Source organism: Mobula birostris, chromosome 15, assembly GCF_030028105.1.
Source record: "Mobula birostris isolate sMobBir1 chromosome 15, sMobBir1.hap1, whole genome shotgun sequence".
In the NCBI taxonomy this organism is placed as follows: Eukaryota; Metazoa; Chordata; class Chondrichthyes; order Myliobatiformes; family Myliobatidae; genus Mobula; species Mobula birostris.
In genome coordinates this window covers 51813145-51828789 of record NC_092384.1, presented here as the reverse complement: position 1 = coordinate 51828789, position 15645 = coordinate 51813145, and positions in this window count along the sequence as shown.

Sequence of the window (15645 nt, the reverse complement as noted above, 5' to 3'; positions counted from 1 at the left end):
TATCACGGAAATCAATTTTTTTGAGAGCGAGCGAGAGAAAAGCGAGAGAGAGCGCGCGAGACCGCGAGATAGAGCGCGCGCGCGCGAGAAAGCATGCGAACGACGGGAATTCTGCAGACGCTGCAAATTCAAGCAACACACATCACCGTTGCTGGTGAAACTTTGATGAGAGAGACAGAGACTTCACCAGAATAATAGGGAAAGGAGGCAATAAATAATGAAAACAAGATAAGGGATCCTTAAAGTGAGATCATTGGTTGTGGGAACATGTCAATGGATGGGCAAGTGAGTGTAGTTATCCCCTTTTGTTCAAGAGCCTTGATGTTTGAGGGGTAGTAACTGTACCTGAACCTGGTGGTGCGAGTCCTGAGGCTCCTGTACCTTCTACCCGACGGCAGCAGCGATAAAAGAGCATGGCCTGGGAGGTGAGGGTCTCTGATGATGGATGCTGCTTTCCTGTGGCAGTGTTTCATGTAGATATGCTCAATGGTTGGGAGGTTTTTAATCTGTGATATACTGGGCCATATACACTTCCTTTTATAGGACTTTCCATTCGAATGCATTGGTGTTTTCACACCAGGCCATGATGCAGCCAGTCAATACACTCTCCACTGCACATCTATTGAAGTTCGTCAGAGTTTTTGATGACATGCTAATCCTCTGCAGACCCTTAAGGAAGTAGAGGCAATGCCATACTTTCTTCGCAATTAGTTCACCTCCCGGGTCCAGGCCAAGTCCTCTGAAATAGTAACACCCAGGAATTTAAACCCTCTCTGCCTCTGATTCTCCAATGAGAACTGGCTCACCGACATCTGGTTTTCCTCTCCTGAAATCTGCAATCAGTTCCTTGGTCTTACTGACATTGAGTGAGCAGTTGTTGTTATGATACCACACAGTCTCCCTCCGGTGTACTGATTCATCACCACCTTTGATACAGACCACAACAGTGGAGTCATCAGCAAACTTAAATATGGTGTTGGAGCTGTACTTAGCTACACGGTTATAGATGTAAAGCGAGTAGAGCAGGGGGCTAAGTACACAGTCTTGTGGTGCACCTGTGCTGATGGAGATTGTGGAGGAGATATTTTTGCCAATCTGAACTGATTGAGGTCTACAAGTGAGTAAGTCCAGGATCCAATTGAACAGGTGTTCAGGCCAAGGTCTTGGAGTTTACTAATTAGGTTTAAGGAGATGATGGTGTTAAATGCTGAGCTGTAATTGATAAAGAGCATCCTGATACATGCATCTTTGTTTTCCAGATGTTCCAGGGTTGTATGAAGAGCCAATGAGACAGCATCTGCTGTGGACCTGTTGTACCGGTAGGTGAACTGGAGCGGATCCAAGTTACCTCTCAGACAGGAGCTGATATGTTTCATCACCAGCCTCCCAAAACACTTCATCACGGTGGGTGTAATTGCTACTGGGCAATAGTTACTGAGGCAGGTCACCACGCTCTTCTGAGGCACCAGCACAATTGAAACCTGCTTGAAGCAGGTGGGTACCGCACACTGCCGATGCGAGCGATTAAAGATCTCAGTGAACACACCAGCCAGCAGGTCTTTAGTACGTGGCCAAGTACCCTGCCTGATCCAGATGCTTTCCATGGATTCACTCCCCTGAAAGCAGCCGGCTCGACAGCTTCAGATAGGATCATCTGGAGATATGTGGGTCTGCAATGGTCCCCCCATGCTCTGGTGGTCAAAGCGAGCACGGAAGGCGTTGAGCTCATCTGGAAGCGAAGCCCTGCTGTCTTCCATGTTGCTTGATTTAATGTTGCAGGAGGTTATAGCTTTCAAACCCTGTCACAGCTGTCGAGCATCCCTTGTCGATTCCAGTTTGGTCCTAAGTATCCATTTTGTGAGATGGCTGCCTGGAGATCATAATAACATAATGCAGGCTCATTTGGCCTGACTGGCCTGTTACTGTGTATCTCTAAATAAATAGAGTATTATATTTGTCACTCAAATATCATACACATATGCCGTAACTTGTCTATGTTTCATTTATCTTGTATTAATGGTTTACCTTAATGACACCTAGTATCATTTGCATGTTTATTTGCATCACTCAGTGCCTACTTCCCATACCAGATCCTTTGTTCATTTAAAAAAAAGACTTCATTCTTTTCTCAATGCACCATGGGTTGGAAATATATCCTTCAATTTCCGTTTTCTTTTGTTTTTCTTCACAAATTCTTCCATCCACATCCAAAGGATTCCACAGAATGCCACTATCTCTAATCTAATGTTGGGTTAAGTTTACCAAGTTGTGGGCATGCAGTGTTTGTGCTGGAAACATGACGACACCTGCAAACTGTTGCTGGCATATCCTCGGACTGTGTGGGTTATTGACACTGTATCACACACAAAGTGCTGGATGACCTCAGCAGGTCTGGCAGCGACTATGGAAATGAATAAACAGTTGATGTTTCCTGCCGAGACCCTTGTTCAGTCCTGAAGAAGAGTCTCAGCCCAAAAAGTCAACTGTTTATTAATTTCCATAAATTCCGCCTGACCTGCTGAGTTCCTCCAGCATTTTGTGTGCGTTACTCTGGATTTCAGCATCAGCAGACTTTCTCGTGTTTATATTTCACTGTATGTTTTGATGTCTCAATGTACATGTGACAAATAAAGCTAACATTTACTGTAGGATCAATTGCAATTTCAACTTCATGAATGATATTCACCAGTCCCTTGTTTCTTTGAGTCCTCTCAAACATCTTTTCTCACAGAGTGCTGTTTAATAAATGGTTTTCTTCGACCTTTGATGTCCTCATCCAGGGGCAGCCTCTTCTATAGAAGTCACAACTGTAGATTCAGATCCGTGGGCGGCTTTAAGCTTATCTGACTTGACCACTTGGGGATGTGCTACATCATCCTGCTAATAACCTCCTGTTAGTCCGACTGATTACAAACAGTCCACTACATATTGTTTTGCAGAACTCTTACATGGAGTTTTGCTGTCCAGTTATACAGTCACTGATTCTACTTCCAGTTTATTCTTATTTTCAGGTTTTGGATTCACATATGGGAGTAATTGAAGTTATTTCTTGTGTTCCCAACAGGGAGAAAATCCTTCACCACGTTGACAGTAAAATGGTATTTTATCTTTAGTTGTTAGAACTTTATATAGAGAACTTTTAAATATAGGTTAGATATCTGTATTTGCTTTAATAAAATGTAAGTCTTAATTATCTTTATGTTTTCATTTACTTTTCAATGTCAAGAAAAGAGAATAAGAACAGTAGGGAGCCGCTCTGAATACGACTATCCAATTATTTAAATAAAATTATTGCAGTAGATGATTATCATACTCAAGCTTAAGGAATATGGGGGGAAAAGTAATGAGAATTGTTTTGGGCATCTTAGAAGTAAGAACATTTCATTGATGTTTTGATTTAATGTAGTAGAGATACAGCATGGTAACATTTGAGGCCAGTTCATTGGCTATATTTAAGAGGGAGTTAGAGATGGCCCTTGTGCCTAAAGGGATCAGGGGGTATGGAGAGAAGGCAGGCACAGAGTTCTGAGTTGGATGATCAGCCATGATTGTACTGAATGGCGGTGCAGGCTTGAAGGGCTGAATGGCCTACTTCACCTATTTTCTATGTTTCTATGTAACAGACTCTTCCAGCCCTACGAGCTCTTTAGTGTCCAATTACACTCGTGAGACCAATTAACCCACTAACCCATACATATTTGGAATGTGGGAGGAAACACGCAGTCACGAGGAGAACGCAGTCGTTACGGAAAGCATCGGCATCTGAACCTGTGTCACTGGCGCTGTAAAGCGTCGTGCTAACCGCTAAGCTACCATCCACCGCTAGTTTGAAAATGTTTTGGAGTGTCCACAAGTCAGTGAAGAAAAATAGATTTCAGCGTCCAGAAAACTGTAGCATCTGAACTTTAGAAAGTAAGGGGGTAGTTTCATTTTCATCTGCACTTATTGGTTTAATTTACTTTTGCAGTTAGGTTATTTTAGGGTTAAGAATGACAGCAGGATATGATCATAGTGATGCAGATATGGGTATCCAAAAGGTAGCGTTTCTGGAAGACTCAGCCCTTGCATTTGCCTTACACTGACAAGGTAATGCACTTGCACCTGTGTGGATGAGAGCAGATGGGTAAGTAATCTGACCATATCTCCTTGGTACATTCAGGCTTGGGAATAAAAAGACAGGACTAGATAAAATTCTCTGGAGTTGTAAGTGTGCATCCTGTGATGGGGTCGTTGAATTACCCCCATGAACTGTGCTTTTGAAAAGAGAGAGAGAGAGAGAGAGAGAGAGTTATTTAACACCAACATCTTGTTCTTAAGAGAGAGAGAGGCGAAGATTCCTTACAGTATGTTTACATTTCTACAAGGACACTGCCTGCTTGGAAATTCTTACGGACAGAGAAGGGACGAGCTGTTTGAGTGGCAGTTGGTATTCAACACGGGGAGATAAATAGAAAGTCAGATGATAAACATATGGTTTTGGACACTGAATGAGCTTTGTTGTGCCCACAGAAAAAGTGGGTTTTGGAGGATCAATCAGGTGGATCGATCAGTGGCTCTCGCAGTGTGAACAGGGCATGACTGGTGGGGAGTTACTTGTGTGTCCAACCCTTGCCTGGGTTGATAGCTCCATCTCAGAAGAAGGATCCCCTTTTGTTGTGGTCACAGTCGGTGACTTTGAAAGGATTTCGGAGGACAACAGGAAGATCGACAGTGATAGCTCACCCGAAGACTCAAATCTCTCCCCCCCCCCCCCCCCTCTCTCCATCACTACTCAACTCAATACCACGAACTGAACTGAACTTTAATCATCATCGTAGGACTATCTATTTACCCCTAGACTCGAAGAAGCTTGGTTTTCATATATTTCCACACTTACTTACATATAATCATTGCTAACCTGTTTGATTTATCTGCATTTATATTACTGCATTGCGTAGTTACTAATAAGTATTATTAGTTTATAGCAATACTGGACTCCAAAGTGTTTTCCATTTCTGCTGGTTCTTTAACCCGTCATGGGGTACGTGACAATCCTAACAGTTGTGTGGTTGTCTAGTGCTAGGGCTGAGAGGGGATTTATGCTTGAGTAGTCCAAATGGGAATTATTTACATACGGTAGATGAGACAAAGCAGGAGATTTGGCTGAAGGAATATCGAATATGCATAGCTAGGGTCCTTATTAAAAAGCTGAATCACAAAGGTGTTGATCTCTGGATTGTAATCTGAGCAATGTGAAGGTGGGGAGAGGGTGAGAAGAGAGGACTGAATGTGAGACTCAGAGATGGGTGCGGGAGGAATGGTTTCAATTCAGGAGACCCTTGACTGTGTGAGCAATAGATGACACTCAGTTAGGGATAGGTAGCATCACCTCTGGCAGAGTTATCATCCCCACAAGCTTGTGTTCTTAACCCTGTATCTACTCCCTCTACACTGACCACATTCTGCTCTAACTATATCTACAAGTTCACACTTGATACCACCATAGTGGGCTGAATCTCAAATTATGGAGAGTCATAGTACAAGAAAGAGACAGAGAGCTGAATGACATGGTGTCATGATAACATCCTTTCCCTCAATGTCAGCAAAACAGAAGTTCAAAGTACATTTATTATTGAAGTATGTAAAACCGAATACCACTCTGAGCTTTGTCCTCCCACAGGTAGCCACGAAACAAAGAAACACCGTGGAACCTATTCCAAGAAAAACATCAAACATCCAAAGCGCGAGAAAAGAACAAATTACGCAAATGGCAAAAAGCCAGCAAACAACACATTGAATGTCAATATCTGACCAGGAGTCCAGGAGTATTCAGTTTCGTTCACCAGCCGGCTGCAGACCGCAGAGCCACTCTTCACCAAAGCATCCCATTCCTCACCAATCACCCGATCTGATCTTGGGCTTCAGGAAGGGGGAGAGTGCACATGTTCCTCTTTATGTCAATGATGTTGAGGTCAAGAATGCTGGGAGCTTCAAGTTCCTTGGAGTGAATATCACCAATAGTCCGCCCTGGTCCAACCATGTAGACACCCCAGCCAGGTAAGTGCACCAGTGCCTCTACTTCCTCAGGAGGCAAAAGAAATTTGACATGTTTCCTCTGAGCCTCTCCAGTTTTTACCGATGAACTACAGCAAGCATTCTATCCAGATGCATCACAGCTCAGACTGGTATCTGCTCTGCCTGTGACCACAAGAGAGCTATGCTCCAGCTGACCATATCACAGAGCACAGCCTCCCCTCAATGGACTCTATCTACACTTCTCTCTGTCCCAGACGTTCTCCCTTCACAAGCCCCTCCCCAGGCAGAAGATACAAAAGCACATTCCACCAGATTCAAGGCCAACTTTTATCTGCTGTAGAGCAGTTCCCTGGTACAATAAGATGGCCTCTTGACCTCACAATTCCCCTCATTAGGACCATACACCTTATTGTCTACCTGCACTGCATTTTCACTGTATTTTGCACAACGAGCAATAGATGTAATCGTTATGGACTTCAGAAAGGCCTTTGATAGGGTTGTGTGTGGGCTGCCGTGGAAAGTTAGGTTGCTTGGGATCCAGGGATAGCTAGCTAATTGGATACACAATTGAGTTGATGGTTCAAAGCAGAACATGATGTGGAAGGAAGTTTCTTGGACTGAAGGCTGTGACCAGTGGTGTTCCAGAGCTCAGGGCTAGGACCATTAATATTTGCCTTCAATATGAATGATTTCCACGAGAATGTACCATACATGTTACGTTCGCAAATGATATTAAAATAATTGTCATTGCGGACAGCGAAGATTGTTTTCAGGAAATATATGGGGATCTTAATCAGCTGGGCTGAGGAATGGCAAATGGAGTTTAATTTGGACAAGTGCAAGCTGTAGCATTTTGAGAAGGCGAATGAGGGTAGGAATTTCACAGTGAACAGTTGGGCCCTGCGGAGTGTTGTAGAACAAAGTACACAGTTCCCTGCTAGATAGGGTGGTGAATAGGCCTTTTGACACACTGTCTTCCAAAAGTCGGGGCCCTGTGTATAAAATTGGGATATTACGTTGCAGTTGTATAAAATATTGGTGAGGCTGTATTTGGTCAATTGTGTTAGGGTTTGATTACCTTGCTATAGGAAAGGTTGCCATTAAGCTGGAAGGAGTGATGAAAAGATTTACAAGGAAGTTGCTGGAACCAAGGGTGACTGGGTTATGAAAAGATGTTGAGTAAGCTGGGACTTTGTTCATTAGGGTGCAGTACTTCTGCCGCAAACTAAATAAACCTGATTCTGAATTCTGGTTTGCAATGGAATAGAGGTGTGTAACATCATGAGGAGCATACATTGGGTGAAAGAAAATAGACTTTATCCCATAGTTGGGGAATGAAAAAGAATGTAGGTTTAGGGTGAGAGAGCAGATATTTAATAGGAACCTGAGGAGTAACTGGAGGATATGTGGAATGAGCTAGTTGCGACAGGTACATTAAGAACATTTAAAAGATACTTGGATAGGTGAATTGATAGGAAAGGTTTAGAATGATGTAGGACAAACGGGGGCAGATGTGACTATGTTAGATGGGAACTTTGGTCAGCATGCACCAGTTGGGCTAAAGAACCTGTCTCCCTGATGCTCATGTTTCCTCCCAGCTGCCAGGGTCAGGGATGTCTCAGATTGGGTCCACGACATTCTATTTCCTGATAACATTCTCAGCTAGAAGTGTTGGTACATATTGACATAGGTAGGAAAGGTGACGAGGTCCTGAAGAGAGATTTTCGGAAGCTAGGTAGAAAGCTGAGAAACAGAGCCTCCAGGGTAGTAGTCTCTGGATTCCTGCCTGTGAATGCACCAGTAAGGGTAAGAATAGGACAGTTTGGGAGATGAATGTGTGGCTGAGGAACTTGTGCAGAGGGCAGAGGTTCAGATTTATGGATCATTGGGATCTCTTCTAGGGAAGGTACAACCTTTACAAAGGAGGTGCGTTACCCCTGAAGCTGAGGAAAAGCAATATCCTTGTTTGCTAGAGCTGTTTGGGAGGGTTTAAACTAATTTGGCAGGGGGTTGGGAACCGGAATGATAGTGCTGACCATGAGGTAATAGTATGTAGTGAGACTGCTAGCAAGGAGAAGCAAAATTGCAGTTATCTGGATTAGCTGCAATGTAAAGGTGGAAAAATTGAAAAGGGTGAATACAGGACTGAAGTTGGTATATTTGACTGTGTGCAGTATATGGAATAAGGTAGATGAACATATAGCACAGTTACAGATTGGCATGTATGACATTGTGGGCATCGCTGAATAGTGGTTGAAAGAAGATTATAGCTGGGAGCTTAATGTCCAAGAATACATATTGTATCGAAAAGTCAGGCAGGTAGGTAGAGGGGGCGGGGTGACTCTGTTGATAAAAAATAAAATCAAATCTTTAGAAAGAAGTGACATAGGTTCAGAAAGTGTGGAATCATTGTGGGGAGAGCTAAGAAACTGCAAGGGTAAAAAGACCCAGAAGGGAGTTATATACAGACCTCCAAACAATAGCAAAGATGTAGTCTACAAATTACAATGACAGATAGAAAATGCATGCCAAAAGGGCAATGTTATGATAGTCATGGGTGATTTCAATATACAGTTGGATTGAGAAGGTCAGGTCGGTGTTGGATCCCAAGAGGGGGAGTTTCTAGAATGCATATGAGGTTACTTTTTAGAACAACTCATGATTGACCCCACTAAGGTATCTGATGGATTGGGTGTTGTGCGATGAAACAGAATAGATTAGAGAGCTTAAGGTAAAGGAACCCTTAGGAGCCAGTGAATATAATATGATAGAATTCACCCTGCAATTTCAGAAGGAGAAGCTAAGGTGCCCAGCAGATTATCGGCACCCAATTGCCCACCATTGAGAACATCTACCATAAACGCTGCCTGGGCAGGACGAAAAGCATTATCAAGGATGCATCTCACCTTAACCATGGATTTTTTACACTCCTCCTATCCAGTAGGTGCTACAGGAGCCTCTGCTCCCGCACCAGCAGGCACAGGAAGAGCATTTTTCCTGAGGCTGTGACCCTGCTGAACCTCACATCACAGTGCTAAGCAGTATTGCACTCATATTGTACCGTCTCAGTACTTTTATATTTGTGTGCTGTTGCACTGACTTTTTATTCACAGTTATTTTGTAAATAACACTATCCTTTGCATTTCTGGTTAGGTGCTAACTGCATTTCATTGGTTTTGTATCTGTACTTGGCACAATGACAATAAAGTTTAATCTAATCTAATCTAATCTAAAGTCAGATGTATCAATATTACAGTGGAGTGAAGGGAATTAAAGAGGCATGAGAGAGGAATTGGCCAGACTTGATTGTAAAAGAAAACTAGCAGGGATGATGGCAGAGCAGCAATGGCTGGAGTTTCTGGAAGCAAATCGGAAGGTGCAGGATATATACATTCCAAAGAGAAAGAAGTACTCTAAGTATTCAACATAAAAGCCATAGAGAGTTCATATAATAGAGCAAAAATTAGTGAGAAGTTAGAGCATTGGTAAGCTTTTAAAAACCAACTAAAAACTCATAAAGGAAAAGATGGAATATGAGATAAGTTAGCAAATAATATTAAACAGGAGACCAAACATTTCTTCAGATACATAAAATGTAAAAGAGGAGCGACAGTAGATATCAGACCGCTGGAAGATGATGCTGGAGAGGTAATAATGGGGGACAGGGAAATGGCAGTGAAACTAAATAAATATTTTCATCAGTCTTCACTGTGGAAGACACTAGCAGTATGTGGGAAGTTCGAGAGTGTCAGGGGATAGAAGTGTGTGAATTTGCCATTACTATGAAGGTTCTTAGGAATTTGAAAGGTCGGAATGTAGATAAGTCACCTGGAACAGATAGTGTACACCCCAGGGCTCTGAAATAGCTGGTTAAAGAGATTGTGGAGGCATTAGTAATAATTTTTCAAGAATCAATTGATTCTGACTTGGTTCCAGAGGAATGGAAAATTGCAAATGTGACTCCACTCGAAAAGAAATTATAGACCAGTTAGTCTGAACTCAGTGGTTGGGAAGATGTTGAAGTTGATTATTAAGGTTGTGGTTTCAGGGTACTTGGAGGCACATGATAAAATAGGCCATAGTCAGTATGGTTTCCCTGAAGGAAAATCTGCTGGAATTCTTTGAAGAAATAACAAGCAGGATAGACAAACAAGAATCAGTGGATGTTGTGTACTTGGATTTTTAGAAAGCCTTTAACAAGGTGCTGCACAAGAGGATGTCTGACAAGTTAAGAGCCCATGGTATTACAGGAAAGATACTCGCATGAAAAGAGCATTGGCCGCATAGTAGGAGGCAAAGAGTGGGAATAAAGGGAACCTTTTCTGGTTGGCTGCCGGTGACTAGTGGTGTTCCACAGGGGTCTGCGTTGGGGCTGCTTCCTGTTATGTTACATGTCAATGATTCTGATGATAGAATTGATGGCGTTGTGGCCATTCGCAGATGATGTAGGTGAAGGGGCAGGTAGTTTTGAGGAAGCAAAGAAGCTACTGAACACTTGGACAGATTAGGAGAGTAGGCGAAGAAGTGACAGATGGAATACAGTGTTAGCTACTGTATGGTCATGCACTTTAGTAGAAGAAATTAAAGCATAGACTATTTCCTAAATGGAGAGAAAATTTTAAAAATCTGAGGTGCAAAGGGACTTGGGACTCTTCATGCTGGATTTCCTAAAGGTTAATTTATAGGTTGAACCAGTGGGGAGAAAGGCAAATGCGATGTTATCATTCATTTTGAGAGGTCTAGAATATAAAATCAAAGATGTAATGCTCAGGCTTTATAAGGCACTGATGAGGCCTCACTTGGAGTATTGTGAGCAGTTTTGGGCCCCTTATCTAAGAAAGGATGTGCTGACATTAGAAAGGGTTCAAAGGAGGTTCATGAAAATGATTGTGGAATTGAAAGATTATCAACCAGTTTCCCCCGGGATCAATAAAGTATGACTATGACTATATGAGGAGCACTTGACGGCTCTGGGCCTGTACTCACTGGAATTCAGAAAAATGAGGGGAGACCTTATTGAAACCTATTGAAAGCTAAAAGGTCTCAATAAAGTGGATGTGGAGGGGTTGTTTCCTATGGTGGGGGAGTCCTAGACCAGAGGACACAGCCTCAGAATAGAGGGGTGTCCCTTTTAGAATGGATATGAGGAGGAATTTATTTAGCCAGAGCATGGTGAATTTATGGAGTTCATTGCCACAGGTGGCTTTGGAGGTCCAGTCATTGGGTATATTTAAGGCAGAGGCCGATAGATTCTTGATTGATTGGAGCATGAATGGATACAGGGAGAAGGCAGGAGATTGGGGTTGAGGGGGAAAATGGATCAGCCATGATGAAATGGTGGATTAGACGCGATAGGCCAAATGGCCTAATTCTGCTCCTGTATCCTATGACTCTGTGATAATGTATATTATATATGTATTGTATACATATCATCATGTAGAGCTCATTTGTGAATGGTAACGTGGAACCTTAATGTAGTATAAACAAACTTTGACACCAAACTTTCAAATTTAAAGAATTAGAGAAAGTCATTGAAGGAACTCCTGTTGCTTGAGACTAGGCAGCTGAAGACAGTTTCTGTGTTTTACCTGATAATTAATGATGGGTTGCAGAAAGCTGGGGATATCTCAGAGTAACACACACAACGTGTTGGAGGAACTCAGCAGGTCAGAGAGCATCAATGGAGAGGAATAGATAAGGGGAACATTCCAGAGACTGACTTCAGAGAAATGTCAAGACTCTGGAGAGTGGTGGGGCTGAATGAGATTCCGAAGGTTGGGTGGAGCAAGGCCTTAGAGTGATCTAAAATTAAAGATGGAACCTTTACATTTAAACAAAACCAGAAAATAATGAGAACTCACAGCAGGGAATTTCAACGATGAGGCATTGCTGAAGCAGAAGCCCCTGTATAATGAGTACTAAGGAGGATGGGATTTGGAAAGAAGACATAGCCAGTGATGTTGCATGTGCACTGGCTTACACGGGCTGCATTGAGAGGCTTGCTGGAAGTGCAGATTCTGTTTAGTTTATTGTGAAATACACCAGGTCAATGCAATTCCTTGCCAGCATAAAGCCCACACTTGTATCAGACACCGGGGCGCTGTCTACAGTTACCTGATGAGGTAACCGTGGCCTTTGGCCAAGTGCAGATGTCGCCAGGTGGTGCCCAACCTTCATAGAGTGTTTCAGCCCTTAACCACTACACTCTCCAGATGTCGGGTCAGCAGTGGTGGCCAAGTCACTGCCCATCTGCTCCTGACTTCCAGCTCAACTCCTCTCACTTGCTCCATGTCCAGCAAGAGGCTCTTCCTGCTTCCTCCCCCATCCTGCGAGCTGCTTGGTTCTTGTTCTTTTCATTAATGCCGAGCACAGACAGCAACCTCCATGCTGCCCTTCCTGGGAGCCCTCTACAGTCGATCTCCACGGGGAATAGCCGCATCTGCCATCCTTTGTCCCTGCACTCCTGGACTAAGGACTGGTTCTTCAGGGCCTTCCTCTCGTGAGCCTCCTCGCATTCTTCCTCCTGTGGTATTGTGAGCTCCACCAGGATGATTTTCTTGTCTTCGATGAACCACAGTATGATATCTGGTTGAAGTGTGGTTTGCACCACCTCTGGGAACTGCAGCTTCCTCCCCACATCGACCCTCATCTTCCATGATTTAGCAGTTTGCAGCAGATTGGATTTAGGCCTCTTTGATATGAGTGGGGTGGCCCTCTCCTTGATGAAAATGACTGCCCTGTTTGCCTTTCTGCCAGCTGGCCTCTTTTTATACCTCTCCCGCTCCAGTGTGTCGGCAAGGGACAACAGGACCTTGTCGTGGTGCCACCTATACCGTCCTTGTGTTAAAGGTGTTTTGCATCCTGACAGTATGTGTGCCAGTAACCCTGCTGACCACAAAGCTTGCAGTTAGGGTCCTCTCTCAGTCCCCATGTGTGCAGCTGTGATGATGTGGGAAGAGTGTCATATATGGACTGCAGGAGGAAAGAAATGTGGAGGGGCTCCAGTCTCCAAAGCTCTGCCCCAAGTGATCTTGCACTTGGGAAAATCCCATTTTGTCCAGGCGCCCTGTGACTCTCCCACCCCCACCCCCACCTCCCCTGCCTTCGATACCTGCCTTTTGTCCTTGTGGCTCTGTCCCTCTGGCTGGACCATGTCACACCTATATCTTACACCTGCACTCCCCCATCGCTGGAAGTGTGCAGAGCTGAGGCCTTGCTGTCCCAGGAATGGGTTGCCAATGATGTCTCTCAATTGCAGGGAGCTCAGTACCTGGTCTATAGCCGAGTTGTTGGCCCACTTCTGGCCTGATCTTGTAGTGACTCCTGCTAGGTTTGTTAGCTTGTCATCAAAGTCCCTGTGTTAATACGACTGTACACTTTGCCACCTTGAACTCCACTACCGATGACAACGGGAGCTGTAGTTGGCCTGATCTTATGTAAAGCCCCACTGAAGAAAAACCTGGGGGAGGTCCCTAGGCACCTCCACAGGTGCTTGTTGACTTTCTCCTTGATGATTTCTACAGTGATCATGGGGAACTTGTACACTGTGAAAAGCCAGAGCTGCCTTGGTAGAAGACCATGTTGGTACAACCATGTCTTAAATTTACCAGGGAGTCCAATTTTGTCTATCTTCTTCAGCCACTCTTCAGTCTGCTTTACAGTGTTGGTGGTGTTGGCACTGTCCGTCATTGCTGTATTAAACCACTTTCCAAGACATTTTACTGGGTTGTCCTCTCTAGATGGAATGACTTCTCCCAGTACTTGAAAACTGAACTTGCTAGTAACCTTGCCCTTTTTGATCACCATGCATCTGGACTTTCTGGCCTTGAAGGTCATCCTAGTGTCATGGTTCAGATTGCGGTCCCTTTAAATTTACCTTGTTTATGTTACGATCCGGACCACTGATTCCCTGTTTTCCCATGTCCCTCGGCAATTAATGCTCGGCTGAACCGGTAGTTTATAGTCTCCAGCTTTCAGCCGTTCGGGCGGGAGCGTCTGCAAAGTCACCAAAGGTATGTCGTGCCAATGTCATCTGGCCAGAGCAAGCCTGGTCTCCGCCCGAAGTGAGTGCCGGTAATTCGCCTTTCCTCACCGGAGCAACCCTATCAAGTCACCTCGCCAAAGTGAGCCTGCAAAGTTTCCTCACCGAGGTGGGTCCGTCAGTTAATCCGCCGGAGGGAATCAAGAACCGCTGTCTACTGTTCCTGGGCCGAGTCGAGAGCTCGCCACTACCCGGAGGCTCCAAGTCAAGTCCTGGCCTTGGCGGCATTCAAGTACCAAGTCAAGTCCTGGCCCTGGCGGCATTCAAATACCAAATCAAGTCCTGTGGCGGCATCCATGTATCGAGTCGAGTCCTGGCTCTGGCGGCTTCCAAGTTTCGAGTTGAGTCCTGACCCTGGCGGTCTGTGATTCCTGTCCTATCCCACCTGTCTGAATCCCTTCTCTGCCCCTCTTGCCTCTAGTCCTCGCCTGTAGCCCTCACCTGCACCTCAGTTTAGTTCTATCGCTGGAGCTAGATAGGAACTGTGTTGTTCTTTGGTGTTTGTCTTGTCCTCGCCTCCGTGGGGTAAGTCTGGCCGTCTTGCCGTTGCCCCGCAGGGGGTCATGTCTTGTCTTGTCTTGTCTTGTCCTCGCCTCCGTGGGGTAAGTCAGGCCGTCTTGCTGTTGCCCCGCGGAGGGTCATGAGTCCCAGCCCTATGTCCTGTACCCAAGGAGGGGTCCCGACTCTGTGTTCTGTGTATGCGTCCATGGTTCCATGTACCTGCTCTCCGGAGTCCGAGGCTCTGTGTTCCCATGTTCCTCCTCTCCCTAGCCCATGTCATGTCCTTGCCTGGTTCTGGGGTCCGAGCCAGAGGCAAGACCCAGGTACTGTGTCCTTGCCCAGTCTCTGGCTCGGAGTCCATACCCTAGCCTCTTCATGTCTCCCCTAGTTCTGGGATCCAATTCCGAGTCCTAGCCCAGACCCCTAGTCCCAGCCTAGTAGTAGTCCTGAGTCCTTGGGCAGTTTGCTTCTCCTACTCCTGCCTAGCTCTCCTGGTATCGAACAATAAACTGAATCTAAGTAACCTCGCAAGATGTGTCTTGCACTTGGGTCCACCCTTGCTCCCAATGCCCCCGCCATTGTGACACCTAGCCCAAGTAGCTACATTGTCCAGGGTTTCCAGTTGCCATCTTGCTTGGACATGGGTTACAGTGGTTACTGTGATGTCATCCATGAACACCCATATTGCAGGTTGCCAGATCCCAGGCTCCACCACTGGTTACGTCTGCTGCTGCCAATATGTGGAGGTTCATACCCATGACAAACAAGATGGGGGAGATGGTACAGCTCACTGGAATCTCTCTTTGGAGATCTTGGCACCTGCTTGTAAAGTGGGCTGAAGTGGAGCGTAGCTTGTATCCTACGTAGTTGGTGATCACAGGAAAACCTGGGATGCCACCATTCTGGATGGATGTGTTGATGTACTGTAGTGGTTCTTCATTAAGTAAGTGGTCAGCCTTCTCTCAAGCACAGAGAAGAATATCTTGCACTCCACGCTAGGGAGGGAGATTGTCCTAAGCTGGATGACTGTAGAGGAATTTTCTTCCTTGGGAACAAAGCATTCTTCAGCCATTTTCCAGCTTGGTAGG